The following is a 19,194-nucleotide window of genomic DNA, read 5'->3' on the forward strand; positions in this document are numbered from 1 at the left end:
AACGTCCGTGATGAGGCTGGACTCCTGACTCTAGGACTCCCTAAAACCTAAGACTCCCTAAAACTTAGGACACGACACGACACGACACCAGTGTTCCTAAATTGGGCTCTAAGGGTTCCTAAAGGAATTTTGAATCCACCGGCTCTTGGGAATCTCGAATTCTTTTGGGTTTGTGGAAACTTTTAGAGTTTTCTTGAAGCTTTTATTATCTGAAGGTATTTAGTGTGTTTGGTAGCTTTTAAAGTTGTTTATTTAGAAGGTTTTAGTTTCATTTGAAATTTTTAGTGGTCTTTTGGTTAATGGCTTTTAACGGATTTTTATCAGTGGATTTTAAATGGGTGAATTTTAGTTTTGTTAATTTTAGGTTGGATGTACTTTAGATTAATGTCTTTCGATTTTGGTTTGGAAAATGACGTTAACACAACCAAGTTTTGACAATTGCACAAATTCGACAAACCATTGACCATTAAAAGATCTGACAAATGCAGCCCACTAAAACTGTCGTAACTCTTTAACCGCTTGGCCAAATTCAACGTACAAACATGCGTTGGAAAGATCTTTTATAGGGCTACAACTTTGTAGTTCTCCATTGTTTGTAAATCTGTGATTTAGAGGTTCGAGTTTGTGTTGCAAACAAAAGGACAGCAACATTAAACTGGAAATGCCTAAAGGTGTGCCGCAACCATTTTGGACTTAACTTTTTAACCGCTCGCTGTCTGATCTAGCACGAATACTCGTTGGAAACGGCACGAAAATATCTACGACTTTGTAGTTAACCATTTCCCACGATTCTGTTGTTTAGAGGTCGAAAAATCTGTTTAAAGTCTAACAGCTAGCACTATGACGGGAATGATATTGGCACCCCCATGTTTTCTTTTGATAGTTCTTATTTTTTTAGTGATTAAAAGACGGTGAATATGAAAAATGGCTTGAATGGGCCTGAGATTAGATTCGAATGGGATGTTTGAAAAAGGGGTTGTTTTTATCTACTTGGCAAGGTGGGGTATGGATATTGGGTTCTTGAGATTGAGTGGGGGCTGTTGTTATCAAATTGGAGTGGGGGCTGTTGTTATCAATTGAAAGATTGAGGTTTTGTAAGCCAAATTAAATGGGTTTTGATAATTCATGTAAAATTCAAGTTTTCTTTCTTGTAAATGTTCAAAATTTTTAATGAATTGTTTTCCCAAAAGAAATCTAAATTCCCTAACAAGCCAATGATTTCAACATCCCATTGCAAATAGGTTCTAATGACCCTAACACATTAATCATATTTAGCATAAGTGAGAACATGACCAAGGCCAAACTAGTACAAAATTAAACATGACATCAACCAAAATATACGCAAAACAACACTCAATCCTACAAATATAGAAAAGAAAATAAAATTCCAAAAGACATACCTTTTTGTAGACGATATTCCATGCAAACTTATGGAGAAGAGGGATTTGGTCTAGAGAGAGGGCTTGAATTTTCTAAGAGAGGGGTTCTCTCCTCTTTTCTTTTTTTTTCTTTTTTTCTTTGGTGAGATGAGAGGGTATTTATAGGAGAATGGGATAGGAGGTTAGGTGAGGTTAGGTGAGGTTAGGTAAGGTTAGGTGAGGTTAGGTGATGTTAGGTGAGGTTAGGTGAGGTTAGGTGAGGTTTGGATGGTTATGATGGGAGGAGAGGTTAGGTGAGGTTAGGTGAGGTTTGAATGGTTAGGATGAGAGGAGAGGTTAGGTGGTTTTGGATGGTTAGACCTAGGTCATGATCTGCCATTGATCTAACGATTTACGGAAATCGGGTCTCGGAATGGAATCAGGGTCCGGGCTATGAAGTGACCCTAGCTTATTTTGTCCCGATTGATGATCCGTAAAGTCAGATCAAGATATTAATGACCTAAAACATATAAATCAATGATAGAGGGGGTTCTCACATGGATTTAACACACTAATTTATTTGTTGATTAAAACAAAACAAAATGGGGTGTCTACAGATGCCCCTCTTTGGTAGAGATGACGTAGTCATTGAATACCAAAGTTAAAAATGACAGAACCATTTTGCGTAGTTTTAATCGACAAAGGACTCTCTAGACACAACGCACCTTAACATAATGCAAAACCTTAGATGAAACCCTAGAACTTGAATAATAATAAAAAATCCTGATGCGGTGCCGTTCACAAACGGGCAACGAGAGAATGAGATACCAGTTTCGAATGGATTCCGAAGAGAAAGAACAAAGATCGTTCTCAAGCGGTTTTTTAAAGAAAATGAGACATCTTTCACAAGCGGGCTCAAGGAGGATAAGAGACCATTCACAAATGGACTCAGAAAATGAGGTACCGTTTACAAACGGGCTCAAAGAGAACACGGGACCATTCACAAATGGACTCGAGAAACGAGGCACCGTTCACAAACGGGCTCAAGGAGAACATGAGACCATTCACAAATGGACTCAGAAAATGAGGTACCGTTCACAAACGGGCTTAAGGAGAGGACGAGACCATTCACAAATGGACTCGAGAAACGAGGCACTGTTCACAAACGTGCTCAAGGAGAACATGAGACCATTCACAAATAGACTCAGAAAATGAGGTACCGTTCACAAACGGGCTCAAAGAGAAGACGAGACCATTCACAAATGGACTCGAGAAACGAGGCACCGTTCACAAACGGGTTTAAGGAGAAGACGAGACCATTCACAAATGGACTCGAGAAACGAGGCACCGTTCACAAACGGGCTCAAGGAGAATAAGAGACCATTCACAAATGGACTCAGAAAATGAGGTACCGTTCACAAACGGGCTCAAGGAGAAGACGAGACCATTCACAAATGGACTCGAGAAACGAGGCACCGTTCACAAACGGGCTTAAGGAGAAGACGAGACCATTCACAAATGGACTCGAGAAACGAGGCACCGTTCACAAACGGGCTCAAGGAGAACATGAGACCATTCATAAATGGACTCGAGAAATGAGGCACCGTTCACAAACGGGCTCAAAGAAACAAGATAGCTTCAACAACGAAGAATTTAGAGATTTTTCATAAACTTGAATTTGACGTAGGATTGGATTTGATGAATTTTTGATTTTTCAGAAATAAGGCACCGTCCACAAACGGGCTCAAGGAGGACATGAGATCATTCACAAATGGACTCAGAAAAATGAGACACCGTTCACAAACGGGTTCAAGGAGAAGACGGGACCATTCACAAATGGACTCGAGAAACGAGGCACCGTTCACAAACGGGCTCAAAGAAACAAGATAGCTTTGATTGATGAATTCAACAATGAAGAATTTAGAGTTTTTTCATGAACTTGAATTTGACATAGGATTGGATTTGATGAATTTTTGATTTTTCAGAAATAAGGCACCGTCCACAAACGGGCTCAAGGAGGACATGAGACCATAAATGGACTCAGAAAAATGATACACCGTTCACAAACGGGTTCAAGGAGAAGATGAGACCATTTAGAAATGGACTCGAGAAAAGAGGCACCGTTCACAAACAGGCTCAAAGAAACAAGATAGCTTTGATTGATGAATTCAACAACGAAGAATTTAGAGATTTTTCATGAACTTGAATTTGACATAGGATTGGATTTGATGAATTTTTGATTTTTTTGAACTTAATGAAATCGAGGATGTTATAGATCGTGCCTGACAAAGATATCGGAAACTAGGACTTTGACGAATGATGAAACGGCAAACCGAAGAACCATTACTAACAAGAATGGATTAGAAACACTTTTATGAAACTTCAACAAGATTTTTCTCAAAGAGACTGCTGGTCTTGTCTTTGGGGATTTGGATGACTGAAACCTTGAACAAGACACTTGAAATTGGTAATCTAGAACAGCGGCTCTCTTGGATATAATCATGGAAAAGTGGGACTTGCCTCTTGATAGGTGTTTAGATAAACATTTCTTGACCAGGAAAGTATTTAACTAACTGGAAGGAAATTCTGAATTTTAACGGTTCATCTTTCTGAGAAATTGGCTCGACCATCATTGCATCTGAGGCTCTTCCAAGTTTAAGATGCCTTTTTGAGGTATGATCTTTTTACGGAAGCTGGGCTTTCTGATGTTTCCACTTCTGAATTTTTCTGAGCTGATCTTTTTTGAAATGAAGTTGTTTGACTAAATTCTCGAGCTCTTTCAGGTACAATTGAAGGGAGCTGCCTAGGCCGGGCCTCCTTCACCAAGACAGTTACATCATTTGGACATAGGAACGACGATTGACTCTTTCTAAAGAGAAAACTTAGATAAAAGACACTACTCAAAGGATTGAGGAGCTCTGAAGGAATGAACATAGAATAACAACGATTGATTAACTACACTGACAGACACAGTAATGCTTCTAACTTAGTTAACGTTTTATTTGGTAAGTCTATCCTTTCAAAGAATATTTTTTTTTTTTTTAATTGGTAAACACTGGACTTTTTCCTTAAAATAGTAATGCCTCAATGATTTAATTACAACTCCTAGGATTGCTTAGCTCCAATGCCCCCAGTTTTGAGGATGTCACTTGAATTTGCTTGAACTTCAGTTGATCTTCAGTCCTGATACCGGCTGTAGCCTTCTTACAATGATTCTCTTACCATGACCAAGTCACCTCTTCAGGGTTTTTAACTTGGCGGACCGTGGTGGCCTTAACTTTTGCCTGAACCGCCCTTCTAGGTTTTCGATTCAGCAGGCTATCCCCTTAGCTTTTGCCTAAGCCGCCCTTTCGGGTTTTCAACTTAGCAGGGGAACGATCTTAAATTTTGCCTAGACCGCCCTTTCAGGTTTTCAGTCTAGCAGATCTTCAAACTCCGTTCCTTTTTTTTTTTTCACTTTTTGTGTTTTCGGTACCTAGATCAATAATTCTGAACACTGGAAGGACTTTATAGGTAGGATAGGGTTTTTCAAAGAATGGCTTAAGGCTCGACAAAGATTTCGACCGAACCTATGAATAGGTTGCATACATATCCCAAGATAGGAATCAGGTCGTGTGTAGTTCAGGGCGAATGCCCCTAGTTTGAAGATAAATTGTTTGAAGGTTAATTGATTTTTTCCTTTTTTTCTTTCTTTCTGGAATGATTGACCTCTCTTCTTTTGGAACTGGTCCCTCTTTTTTTTTTTTTTTTTTTGGAACGATTACATTTCTTTTCCTTTTTTCTTTTTTTTTGAATCGACCGAACTCGGTTTAACCGAGCTGCCTACGTACCCCAGTGTAGGGATCATGTCTCGCGTAGTTCGGGGCGAATGCCCCAAGTTTGATGGGTTTTCAAGAAAATTTGATTTAGGCTCGAAGGGTTTGCAAATCGGTATTCTTTTGACATTGGGTTTTGATTTTGGGATTTAATCGGCCAAAGGAGGCCTTTCGATGTTCAGATTGGGAATCGATCTAGGTTACTAGAGTCCCTCTGGTACTGATTATTTTTTTTTTCTCTTTTGTTTTTTTTTTTTCGCGGAGTTTGACGGCATTTCCAGGTAAGAGATAATGGATCTTCTTCTTTCAAGATTCTAATACGTGCTTTTGACTTTCATAGAGCGAAACTTGTTCTTTGACATCCTCCATCTATGGATTCGTACTCTCGATATCTGATGATCACTTTTCATTGTTTGCTTTTGAACTTTTCATCTTGAATTTGTTGGCTTTATGAATTTGAGAACCAAGGTCATTGATTGGAAATATGAAAGTTGTTTCCACTCTATGCCCCTTGTATAGCATATATCTTCTCACTTTCTTCATTTTCTTTGAGCTTTCCATCTATGTCTTGCCCCTGGTATCGGTTGTAGCTTTTCTAGACAATCTTCTTATTCTTGAAATAATTTTATCAATTCTTCACACTCTTTAGAGGGTAATGTATTTTCAATCGGCATTCACTGAATCAAAGTTTCAGTGCCAGTGTTTATCATTTCAATTTCATCTTTGAAAGGTTGGGATTGGCGCTCCTCCTCTCGTTCAAGTAATTGCTGTGACTCAAGTGGAGTTTCGTCAATTTTGTCCTCATTTGAGGAGGGAGTCTTATTTTAAGATCAGAAGCACACTTAAGAACAGACACAAGTGAACTTTTTGGAACTGACTGAAATTTTATTTAAAGAAAAGCTATTACATCAGACGACCTATCCTGAACATGCTCACGATTCACAACTCTAAATAAGAAAGGGAAACAGAAGATAACTTGCCTGGACTAGGCATTGACCTTTAACTGTAAGACCGGACTCAACAATTATACTGACCATGATGACTGACTCAACATAAAATAGTAAGTGACTAAAACTTTAACTGCTGCAACTGTTTGGCGTTGAAGGCTCGGCGAAGGCTGGTTCGTTCTGAACATCATCATGGCTGATACTTTCAATTTTGGACAATGATGACTGATTCGCATAGGGAAATGCCCCTAGCTCAAGGATTCTGAGAGTGAACTCTGAAGGACTTAGCAAAATAATCTTGAAAAAGGTAGCCCCTAGAGGAGGAACAGACCAGGGGTACAAGCAAGATTGGATTATCTGGACCAGGCATGATCAGATCATGAGAACGCATAATCGAAAGATTGTGAGATTCTGCATCTGCCAGTTAGGGGATGGCATGAAGATACGATCGAATCGTATGACAGAAGAACGAAAGGCGCACGATCAAAAGATTAGATGAGATAGCATAAGATTGCTTTCAACGGATAGATCATGAATGACTAATCCTATGAGATCTTTGGAAATGATGGGATTTATATCCTAACCCAAAGGGAATTTTTTTTTTCACATTTTATCAGTGTTACCTGAAGGCATCAACCTTAATCCTAATCTATCGGAGTGGAGAGAGAATCTCGACTCATGACTTTGTTCGTGTATATAAGGACCGATCGTGACCATTGGAAGATGGACCACGGCCTAATCTAGACACCAATGGGTAGGATATCCTAAACTAGGCTCACACACGTGATGCACATGTGTTCGTATACTACATGCATGTGTAGGTTAATCTAGGGGTAAGGCCAAGAGTTCCCTTAGCGCGAATCCCTGCTCGATATACTGTACCAGTGTCCGGCGTATCAGTACGTGAACAAGAGATCCGTTTACGTACCATAAAGGTACCAGGCTAAGGGTGGAATGCTTCTCTAGCACAGAGGCACCAGGTGATGAAATCCCAGTCAACCATGCTAGATAACACTCCGGGTTCCTAAAATAGGACGTGTGTGCACGTGAGATGCAAGAGTTTAGATGCAAGTGATGTAAGTGTGTGCAATATGTTTGCGCAATCTACGATGCCTTCAGGTTTTGTTAGATTAAGTTCAAGTAAAATGTGATGAGAAAATAAAACAAGACAAAGTAATCTATCAAGTATAGAGTTTTTATGAGCCAGTTAAATTAAATTCAAATGAATTATCTTTTGAAATTTTAATGAAGTTAGGTGATCCCCAGCAGAGTCGCCAGACTGTGGGACATGATCCCGCGAGAGGGGCGTGGGGCGTGAACCGCCGCGCGCTCTCTCTAGGTCTCTCGTACCCACGCGATTGGCGTGTGCTCTTTTATTATTGATTTTAATTCATCTTTTATGTGAACTTGGGATCACTGAGGCAATCCGAATTCCACACAAAAGAGACTGACAGAGTCGCCACCTAGATGTGGGATCTAGGACCCATAATTAACCAGAAATCTAGACTCGCTACCTGGTTACGAGAATGGAAGGTATGGGGAGTTATCCACCACATGCACCATTCCTGTCCGATAATCGGTCTTCGATTCCAAAAGTTAACTCTTTTGAATTTCTTTTAAATGGCTCATTCAACTCTATGTTAATGTGCAAACTAAGTGACATGCATCCTACGATCTAATTTCAATGTGAATCCTAGATGTGTATCTTGATTTATTAATTTGTCTGGATTCAATCTAAGTGAAAGTTCTCCTAGAATTCTAATTTCATGGAAAGTCCTAAGTGATTTGATTAAGCATTTACAAGAAAATTAATATACAAAACACCACAATTTGTTGTGGTGCCGACTCGCGGGTGGTATGCCATCAGACATCCAAGCTGCCTACGTACCCAAGCCTCACTGGGATCAGAGTCGACGTAGTTCGGTGCACCTAAGCTAAGTTACATATGCCTAACTCAACTAAGACACCGACCTAGACGGGATTGACTGTTTCAACAGTTTTAAGAGAAGTTATTTAATTCAAGTTGAGGATTTTATTATCTTAGGATTTCATCGAAGATGCTATATGATTCTTATCTAAATGCAAGTTGTCCCTTAGACTAATGCAGGTTAGCCTACATCCTAGTTTACTAGGCTTGTCCTATGGAAAAGATCGGGTGACTAGTGTAACTAAACCTATGGCACGGTTGCTATACATAGCAAACGTCCGTGATGAGGCTGGACTCCTGACTCTAGGACTCCCTAAAACCTAAGACTCCCTAAAACTTAGGACACGACACGACACGACACCAGTGTTCCTAAATTGGGCTCTAAGGGTTCCTAAAGGAATTTTGAATCCACCGGCTCTTGGGAATCTCGAATTCTTTTGGGTTTGTGGAAACTTTTAGAGTTTTCTTGAAGCTTTTATTATCTGAAGGTATTTAGTGTGTTTGGTAGCTTTTAAAGTTGTTTATTTAGAAGGTTTTAGTTTCATTTGAAATTTTTAGTGGTCTTTTGGTTAATGGCTTTTAACGGATTTTTATCAGTGGATTTTAAATGGGTGAATTTTAGTTTTGTTAATTTTAGGTTGGATGTACTTTAGATTAATGTCTTTCGATTTTGGTTTGGAAAATGACGTTAACACAACCAAGTTTTGACAATTGCACAAATTCGACAAACCATTGACCATTAAAAGATCTGACAAATGCAGCCCACTAAAACTGTCGTAACTCTTTAACCGCTTGGCCAAATTCAACGTACAAACATGCGTTGGAAAGATCTTTTATAGGGATACAACTTTGTAGTTCTCCATTGTTTGTAAATCTGTGATTTAGAGGTTCGAGTTTGTGTTGCAAACAAAAGGACAGCAACATTAAACTGGAAATGCCTAAAGGTGTGCCGCAACCATTTTGGACTTAACTTTTTAACCGCTCGCTGTCTGATCTAGCACGAATACTCGTTGGAAACGGCACGAAAATATCTACGACTTTGTAGTTAACCATTTCCCACGATTCTGTTGTTTAGAGGTCGAAAAATCTGTTTAAAGTCTAACAGCTAGCACTATGACGGGAATGATATTGGCACCCCCATGTTTTCTTTTGATAGTTCTTATTTTTTTAGTGATTAAAAGACGGTGAATATGAAAAATGGCTTGAATGGGCCTGAGATTAGATTCGAATGGGATGTTTGAAAAAGGGGTTGTTTTTATCTACTTGGCAAGGTGGGGTATGGATATTGGGTTCTTGAGATTGAGTGGGGGCTGTTGTTATCAAATTGGAGTGGGGGCTGTTGTTATCAATTGAAAGATTGAGGTTTTGTAAGCCAAATTAAATGGGTTTTGATAATTCATGTAAAATTCAAGTTTTCTTTCTTGTAAATGTTCAAAATTTTTAATGAATTGTTTTCCCAAAAGAAATCTAAATTCCCTAACAAGCCAATGATTTCAACATCCCATTGCAAATAGGTTCTAATGACCCTAACACATTAATCATATTTAGCATAAGTGAGAACATGACCAAGGCCAAACTAGTACAAAATTAAACATGACATCAACCAAAATATACGCAAAACAACACTCAATCCTACAAATATAGAAAAGAAAATAAAATTCCAAAAGACATACCTTTTTGTAGACGATATTCCATGCAAACTTATGGAGAAGAGGGATTTGGTCTAGAGAGAGGGCTTGAATTTTCTAAGAGAGGGGTTCTCTCCTCTTTTCTTTTTTTTTCTTTTTTTCTTTGGTGAGATGAGAGGGTATTTATAGGAGAATGGGATAGGAGGTTAGGTGAGGTTAGGTGAGGTTAGGTAAGGTTAGGTGAGGTTAGGTGATGTTAGGTGAGGTTAGGTGAGGTTAGGTGAGGTTTGGATGGTTATGATGGGAGGAGAGGTTAGGTGAGGTTAGGTGAGGTTTGAATGGTTAGGATGAGAGGAGAGGTTAGGTGGTTTTGGATGGTTAGACCTAGGTCATGATCTGCCATTGATCTAACGATTTACGGAAATCGGGTCTCGGAATGGAATCAGGGTCCGGGCTATGAAGTGACCCTAGCTTATTTTGTCCCGATTGATGATCCGTAAAGTCAGATCAAGATATTAATGACCTAAAACATATAAATCAATGATAGAGGGGGTTCTCACATGGATTTAACACACTAATTTATTTGTTGATTAAAACAAAACAAAATGGGGTGTCTACACCAATCGGCGCCACGCGTGCGCGTCCCATCGACTTAGAAAGGGCGGGAGTTCGAACGACAGGTGTCAAAACCCTAGCCCTTTTTAAAGCCTTTTTGGGGATTTCATTTTTTACTTTATTCCTTCGTCTTCCTCGATTAGAACGGATTTTTCTCCGCGGCGATTCTTCTACGTGTTGTTTGTCGTCCACGCTTCGCTCGGTGAGTTCTGTGTCTTTGTTTCATAGCTTAAGATGTCTGTTGCGACTGTGCCTCAGAGCCCCTCTTCCGCGTCGGTAGAGGTGGTGGAGAGGGCTCCGGTGAGAAAGAGGAGGCGGTTGTCTGTAGAGGGTGGGAGCGGCGTCGGTGAGGATGTGCGACAGCCGACGGAGTTGAGGGATAGTTCCGGGACCTCCGGGTCATCGGTGGGGGCCACTACTTCGGAATCTCCATCTCGAGTTTCTTATGCTCGTGGGGCGGAGATTGGAGACATTCGGCCCGGCGCCGTTATTCGTCCCGGCCGGGTGGCGTGTTTCAGGAATACTTTGGAAAAAGGGGCGGCGGAGAAAATTAGGAGGGAGTTCCATATCCCTAACGATTATGGGATTAGAGTCCCCTCCTTTGTAGAAGGGGTGTGCGGGGGTACCACGGAGGAAGAGCTAGCTTTCTACGTGGAAGCTTTCCGGGCGGGGGTTAGGTTTCCGCTCTTGGATATTATAATAGAGGCCCTCGAGTTCTACCAGGTGGCTCCTTCCCAACTGGCGCCTAATAGTTGGCGCACACTCCTGGCCTTTGTGGCCAAGGCGGGGCTTCATAAGGTTCAGCCCACCCTTCCGTTGCTCCGGGCCTGTGTGGCTCTTAGTCCGTTGGTGAAGGGGGAGGACAGCTGGCTTTATCTGACCCAGCGTCCTCAGGTGAAGATTGCAGCGAACTTGCCTTCGTCCATCAAGAAGTGGAAGGAGGAGTATGTGTTTGTTACCCCTCCATCGGACGCTGGCTGGGATTTTCCTCGTTCTTGGACGCGCTCTGTTGAGTGGCGGAGGAAGTCCCTTCCCGACGAGTCTGACTATAGCAAGTTTGACTTGGGGAAGCTCACTTCTGGGGAGGCTATTGACGTCTCCGAGTTTAGATGGGAGAGGAGCCTGAAGAGGTTTGGCTTGGTGGGAGCTATGGAGAGGAGGGTCCGTTGTACGGGCGAGGGAACGGGGGAGAGTTCAGCCAGCTATCGTGGTGAGCCCCTCCCCTCTTCCTCTCTCTTTTTTTTTTCTTTTCTTTTTGGTTTTCCTTTGTTTTGAGCGATTGTTATTCTCTTGTTTGCGGCAGGAGAGATGTCTTCTTCTGGTGACGTTGGTAAGGGGAAGGAGGTTGCGGCGGTGACAACGGGCTTGTCGAGCCGGAAGAAAATTCCTTCTGACTTTATGGCCGCGGCCAGGCTGGGTTGGTCGCAAGGGAGGCTCGCAACATCTATGCCTTCCAGCCCCTCTGGTCGAGCGGTTGGAGAAAAGGGGCCGGTTAGTTCCTCACCCCCGGGGTCTGAGCATCCTGCCCGGAGGGTCGCCAGCCGCGTGGCGCGTCCTTCAATCTTTACGGAGGACGTGCCAAGTCGGATGGAAGGGGCAGTAATGACCAAGCTTCTCCTGGAGCGGGCGGAGCTTCCCCCGCAGAGTTTCCAGATGCGAGGGGAACTGTTTAAGCCTGGCTGGAGGATTGGTGTTGAGGACAGCGTTCTTGCGAATCCCCGGGTTGGGGTGGAGCTAGGGGTGACAACTGCCCTTCCTTGTGACGAGGCTGAGCTGAAAGGCTACGATCGTAGGGCCCTGGGGGCTCAGTATTTTCAATCAACTTCCTGCGTAAGTATTCTGATGGTGTTTTTCTCTCCTCGCTGTTTTCGAGATTGCATGTTGGAAGTTTTCTGATAACTTGCCTTTTGCAGTCCCAAAGTTATGCCAGGAGGATGGTGCAGTGCCTTCTTGAGGATGAGGCTGAGATAAGTGCTGCGGGGGAGTTAAACCGGCAGTTACGCGAGGAATTGGACAGAGCCCGGGCGGAGAGAGCAACCTTTGATGACACTGTTGCTCAACTCCGGGAAGATCTCCGGGTAACTGTGGAGGGGAGGAGCCGTGCGTCGGACAAATTGGCGCTGGCTCGGCGAACTCATGCCCGGGAATTGGCGAAGGCACGGGAGGAATGGCGCGACTCTGCGGAGTTTTTTAAGGTTGCGGCTGCGTTCAGCGTGGATATTGAGATTGATGCGTTTGCTGAATGCCGGCGGCGCGTTCAAGAGGTCGATCCCTCCTTCCCTCTTGATAAACTGATGCATGAGTCTGAGGTTGATCCTTTGCCGGCACCGGCGGAAGTGGTGGAGCCGGTAGGAGAGGAGGTGGCCGCCCCGGTGGATCGCGTAGTTGCCGAGACTTCTGAGGGGGGCCCAGTGATGTTGTGAATGCCTCGGGGGCTTGCTCTTTTTTTTTTTCAATGTTCCTGGTTATTTGGTTTGTAATAACTTTTGAACTACCTATTTTTTGTTGTTTGTTGTGTAACCGTATTGATATCTCTGCATATACACGATGTGCCGCGAGGTTTTCGAGGTCCTCAGGCCTTTGCGAATTGTGTTGGTGAGAGTATTCTTAGTGCGCCCCGTAGGGCGTCTGTTTATGGGAGGACTATCTTCCCCTCGAATGATCAGTTCGGGGTTAATGGGTCCCGCCTGCCCTTAAAGGGGGAGGTCGTTTTTTTCATGGGGAGCGTTTTAGGGTATTCTCGGGGGGATCGGCCCCGATGTTACCTCTGTCTCACTCCCTGTTTTCTTTCGGGTCCCTCACTTATCGTGGGCCGGAAAGTGGAGATGTACGCTGCTTTTGTAGAAGTGCTTTTTGTGGTACCTAGCCCGTGAGGGAGTGTGGGGCGCGAGCCGCCACGCGCTCTCTCTTGGTCTCTCGTATCCACGCGATTGGCGTGTGTTTTTAATTGTTGATTGTAATTCGTCTTTTATGTGAACTTGGGATCACTAAGGCAATCCGAATTCCACACGAAAGAGACTGACAGAGTCGCCACCTAGATGTGGGATCTAGGACCCGAAATTAACCAGAAATCTAGACTCGCTACCTGGTTACGAGAATGGAAGGTATGGGGAGTTATCCGCCACATGCACCATTCCTGCCCGATAATCGGCCTTCGATTCCAAAAGCTAACTTTTTTAAATTTATTTTAAATGGCTCATTCAACTCTATGTTAATGTGCGAACTAAGTGACATGCATCCTATGATCTAATTTCAATGTGAATCCTAGATGTGTATCTTGATTTATTAATTTGTCTGGATTCATTCTAAGTGAAAGTTCTCCTAGAATTCTAATTTCATGGAAAGCCCTAACTGATTTGATTAAGTATTTACAAGAAAATTAATATACAAAACACCACAATTTGTTGTGGTGCCGACTCGCGGGTGGTATGCCATCAGACATCCAAGCTGCCTACGTACCCAAGCCTCACTGGGATCAGAGTCGACGTAGTTCGGTGCACCTAAGCTAAGCTACATATGCCTAACTCAACTAGGACACCGACTTAGACGGATTTGACTGTTTCAACAGTTTTAAAAGAAGTTATTTAATTCAAGTTGAGGATTTTATTATCTTAGGATTTCATCTAAGATGCTATATGATTCTTATCTGAATGCAAGTTGTCCCTTAGACTAATGCAGGTTTGCCTACATCCTAGTTTACTAGGCTTGTCCTAGGGAAAGATCGGGTGACTAGTGTAACTAGACCTATGGCACGGTTGCTATACATAGCAAGCGTCCGTGATGAGGCTGGACTCCTAACTCTAGGACTCTCTAAAACTTAGGACACGACACGACACCGGTGTTCCTAAATTGGGCTCTAAGGGTCCTTACGACGGAAACCGTGATCCAACGGTTCCGAAAGACACAAGACAAATCGATTTAAATTCTCGAGGTTAGTGAAAAAAAAAATGGAAGAGATGATGAAATAGTGTGAGGGAATGAGAAAGATAGAGAAAGGTGCGACTGAACTTGGGAGTGCCAAATTGCCTACGTACCCCGCGATGGGGATCAAGCCACACGTAGTTCCGCTGGGGAGGTTGCTTGGATTTTGGAAAACAGGATTGGTATTTGGATCAGGAATCGGGTTTGTATTTGAGCATTGGACTTGAGATTCAGAAACATTGATTTAGCAATGGGATTTTGGAATTGGGAATTTGCATCAAAGAATTGAGCATATAGGAATCATCAAGGGTTTGAATTTTGGGAATTCAAAATGGGAGGGCTTATGAGATTCGGTCAAATGGATTCAGACATGCGACTCAGATTGTGTTGGGATATGACTTGGTTAGGCAAAAGGGAGGAAGTTCTATTAGGTGTAAAAGGGCATTAGTAGAATAGGGGAATGACTCGGTTGTGACATGGAAGGCCGCAACTTGGTCGAATGCGACTCGGTTGCATTGGGATGGGTTGATTAAGGAATTGGATTGAGTCAACTAAGGGGAGAGTCCAATCGGTTAAAGAGGTTGAGCATACTCGACTAGAGAGTTGGGTCAACTCGACTAGGGAGGTTGGCTAGAGTTGACTCAGTTGAGCTGGGTTGGGATCCCACTTGGATGGATTGTATTGGGGCGATTTGACTTAAGCTGCAGGTGGCCTGGCTGGGTTAGATTTAATGTAACCAGATTTATGGATAAATGGTGTGCCTCAGTGAGTGGACAAAGGTATGGCTTGGGTTGATGTGACTCGGTTGAGTTGTGCTAGGGTCAGGTTAGGTGGGGTTAATGGTTGAGTTGGATTGGATTGGGTTAATGGTCAAGGTCAAGTGCGGGTTGACTTGGCTTAGACTGGATTGGAACTGGTTGAGCGTGGATTGGGGTGCGGCTTGAGGTTTGGGTGGTTGGAGTATCTTAGGAACCAATAGGGCAAAGTGGCTCTTAAGGGGAATGAATTAATTGGGCCGAATGGGCCCGATGGCCGGGTTAACTGGGTTGGCCGGGTCTATTGTAGGGGTGTATGAGGGTACTGTTGGGTGGATGAATGAAAGGCATGTGGTGTATGATGTGTGGCTATGGTTATAGGGTTTAAGGCTTATGGGTATGGGTTTAGGTGTGGTTAATGGTTAGGTTGGATTGGGTTAATGGTTAGGGTCAAGTGAGTCGGGTCTAAGTTAGGAGCAAACCCGAGACTAGCCATGGTCTAACTAGGAGGAAGCAGGGTACAAACCAGGGTGCGGACCAGGGTGCACCAGGGTGCGAACCAGCAGGGAACCAGGGTGCGAACCAGCAGGGGAACCAGGGTGCAACCAGCAGGGAACCTGGGTGCAACCAGCAGCGAACCTGGGTGCAACCAGGGTCTAACCAGAGTGCGAACCAGCAGGGAACCAGGGTGCGAACCAGCAGGGGAACCAGGGTGCAACCAGCAGGGAAACCAGGGTGCAACCAGCAGGGAACCTGGGTGCAACCCGCAGCGAACCTGGGTGCAACCAGGGTCTAACCAGAGTGTGAACCAGCAGGGAACCAGGGTGCGAACCAGCAGGGGAACCATGGTGCAACCAGCAGGGAACCTGGGTGCAACCAGCAGCGAACCTGGGTGCAACCAGGGTCTAACCAGAGTGCGAACCAGCAGGGAACCAGGGTGTGAACCAGTATCGAACCTGGGTGCAACCAGCAACGAACCTGGGTGCAACCAGGGTCTAACCAGAGTGCGAACCAGTATCGAACCTGGGTGCAACCAGCAACGAACCTGGGTGCAACCAGGGTCTAACCAGAGGCTAACCAGGGGGAACCAGGGTGTGAACCATTAGGGAAAAATAAAAATGAAGATAAGATGGGTTAAGAGAAGAGGGAAACATGTATAACTTCAAAGTCTACCATCAAGAAGAATGAGTAAAGATTGATCCTAGATGCTTTCTAACATGGTTTTTCTTTTAAAGTAAAAGATATGCATGAAAACAGACCCTACATAGAATTGAAATAAATGCCTACCTCTTTGAAAACCCACTTTGTGTTTGATTTTTCTTTGATGTTAATTCCTTGAAGATGATTCCTTGCTTGATAATGACTGCTTTTGATATATATCACCCAACGTATCACCCGATCCGGCAAGGATGGCCGAACCCTTGAAGAGATGAGGGAGAGGGATGAATTTTCTAAGAGAGGGATTCTTTTTCTTCTTTTTCTTGGATGGTGGGATGAGAGGGTATTTATAGGAGAATGGGATAGGAGGTTAGGTGAGGTTAGGTGAGGTTAGGTAAGGTTAGGTGAGGTTAGGTGAGGTTAGGTGAGGTTTGGGTGGTTAGGATGAGAGGAGAGGTTAGGTGAGGTTAGGTGAGGTTTGGATGGTTAGGATGAGAGGAGAGGTTAGGTGGTTTTGGATGGTGAGACCCAGGTCAAGATCTGTCATTGATCTAACGATTTACGGAAATCGGGTCTCGGAATGGAATCAGGGTCCGGGCTATGAAGTGACCCTAGCTTATTTTGTCCCGATTGATGATCCGTAAAGTCAGATCAAGATATTAATGACCTAAAACATATAAATCAATGATAGAGGGGGTTCTCACATGGATTTAACACACTAAATTCACTAATCAGGGTATTTTTCAATTTTTCGGATCTAATCATCTCACCAGGTACATCTCTTTATCATTTTGTTTTTTTCAAAAAATTTGAGGATGGATCAATATATTAGGTTATTGTTGGTTAAAGTAAAGCAAAATGTGGGTGTCTACAGATGCCCCTCTTTGGTAGAGACGACGTAGTCATCGAATACCAAAGTCAAAATGACAGAACCATTTTGCGTAGCTTTAATCGACAAAGGACCCCCTAAACACAATGCATCCTAATATAATGCAAGACCTTAGATGAAATCCTAGAATTGGAATGCAATAAAACAAACCTGCTGCGGTGCCGCTGGCAACGAGAGAAATGGGATATCATTTTCAAATGGATTTTCGGAGGGAAAGGAATATCGCTTTTGAACAGCTTCAGAGGAAATGAGACGTCATTTTCAAATGGTCTCAGAGAATAATGGATGACTTTTGAAAGATTCTTAATGAAAATGCAGCATCATTTTTGAATGGGCTTGGGCAAGATGAAATACCGTATTTATACGGATTCCAAGGAAATGAGACATCATAGTTGTATGATGTTCAAAGGGTATAAGAGACCATAGTTGTATGGATTCGAAGAGAATGAAATACCGTATTTGTACGGATTCCAAGGAAATGAGACATCATAGTTGTATGATGTTCAAAGGGGATAAGAGACCATAGTTGTATGAACTCGAAGAGAATGAAATACCGTATTTGTACGGATTCCAAGGAAATGAGACATCATAGTTGTATGATGTTCAAAGGGGATAAGAGACCATAGTCGTATGGACTCGGAGAGTGAAATACCGTATTTGTACGGACTCCAAGGAAGCGAGATATCATATTTGTGTGATGTTCAGAGAGAAAATATCTTTTTCCAAATGGATTCAGAGAGATATGATGATTTGAGCTTTGAGAGAAATCGAAATTTCCAATTAACAACTTTAGAAGCAAAGGATTTAATAACACTATGCAGCAAAAGAACTTCAGGGCTTAAATATGGGATGCCACTTCATTAGCAATCTGCCTCAGTTTGAGGCATTCTAACCTTCTTCTATTCGTTGACCAGAGATTATTCTTTCAAAGATCTTCGTCATTCGTGACAGCGTCACATTTTTCCAAGTTCCTCAGAACCTGTTAATGAACCTGCCTTCAGAGTGATTGCACCCTACAACAATTCTAAAAATAAATTTTTTTTTTTTAAATAGAACTACAGACACTTGTAATAAAAACACAAAATAAGAAAGATTACTCCAGTAATCTCGTGATGCTTCTGACTTATCAGTATTTTCTTTTGGGTTAGACTAGCCTCTTTTAAAGAACGTTTCTCCATTGATAAACATCTTCACTTATTTTTAATACAGTGATACCTCATATATCTTTCTATCAACTTTCAGATTGCTTCAAAATTAATGCCCCTAGTTTCGAGAATCATTGTGTATTAGCTTCGCCTGACCTACCGCGAGTTCAGAGACCGATGTAATTCTTTTGGCGTGAATCCAATCTTACCACGACCAAGTCTTCCTTTTTTGGATTTTCAACTTGGTGGACCGCTCGGCCTTAACTTTTGCCTGAATCGCCTTTTCAGGTTTTCGACTCAGCGGGCCACCCCCTTACCTTTTGCCTAAGCCGCCCTTTCAGGTTTTCAACTTAGCAGGGGAATGATCCTAAATTTTGCCTAGATCGCCTTTTCAGGTTTTTCAATCTAGCGGATCTTCAAGCTCCATTTCTTTTCTTTTTTATTATTTTTTTTTTATCTTCTTTTCTTTTTACTTGAACACCAAAAGGACTTTATAGGTGAGGTAGGGCTTTTCAAAGAATGGCTTAAGGTTTTGCAAGGGTCTCGACCGAACCTATGAACAGGTTGCCTACGTATCCCAGTGTAGGAATCAGATCATGCGTAGTTCAGGGCGAATGCCCCTAGTATATTGGGATTTGAAGGAAAATTTTATTTAGGCTCAAAAGGGTTTGCAAAAGGTTATAAATTTTTTGATTTTTGGTTATGAATTTGGGATTTATTCGGCCAAAGGACGGCCTTCTGATGTTCAAGCATAGAACCTCTTGAGTTGATCAAGATTTGTTGGTTCTGGCAATATTTCTCCATTTAAATTACGGAGCTTGACGGCTTTTCCGGGTAAGATTTGGTCCACAATGTATGGTCCTGACCAATTTGGTTTGAACTTGCCCCTTGGGTCAAACATTGGTGCTCGATTCTCTTTTAGAACAAGATTGCCTTCTTCTAAATCTCTGACCTTAACCTTTTTATTAAAAGCACGGGCTATTCTGCGCTGATAACCTTGCACATGGTAAAGCGCCTTTAATCTCTTCTCGTCTAG

General features: G+C 42.7%; 1 long non-coding RNA gene across 1 annotated transcript; it reads right to left on the reverse strand.

The window, feature by feature from the left end:
• Positions 1-6,037: 6,037 nt before the first annotated feature.
• On the reverse strand, positions 6,038-10,288 carry LOC143851898 (uncharacterized). The gene is made up of 2 exons (XR_013236548.1): positions 9,721-10,288; positions 6,038-6,537 (listed from the first exon to the last, which is right to left on the reverse strand). It is a non-coding gene; the product is annotated as an uncharacterized LOC143851898 (long non-coding RNA).
• Between the last annotated feature and the right edge of the window lie 8,906 nt (positions 10,289-19,194).

This window comes from Tasmannia lanceolata, unplaced genomic scaffold (assembly GCF_043159265.1).
Source record: "Tasmannia lanceolata isolate RefF3 unplaced genomic scaffold, GAP_Taslan_0.1 ptg000018l, whole genome shotgun sequence".
In the NCBI taxonomy this organism is placed as follows: domain Eukaryota; kingdom Viridiplantae; phylum Streptophyta; class Magnoliopsida; order Canellales; family Winteraceae; genus Tasmannia; species Tasmannia lanceolata.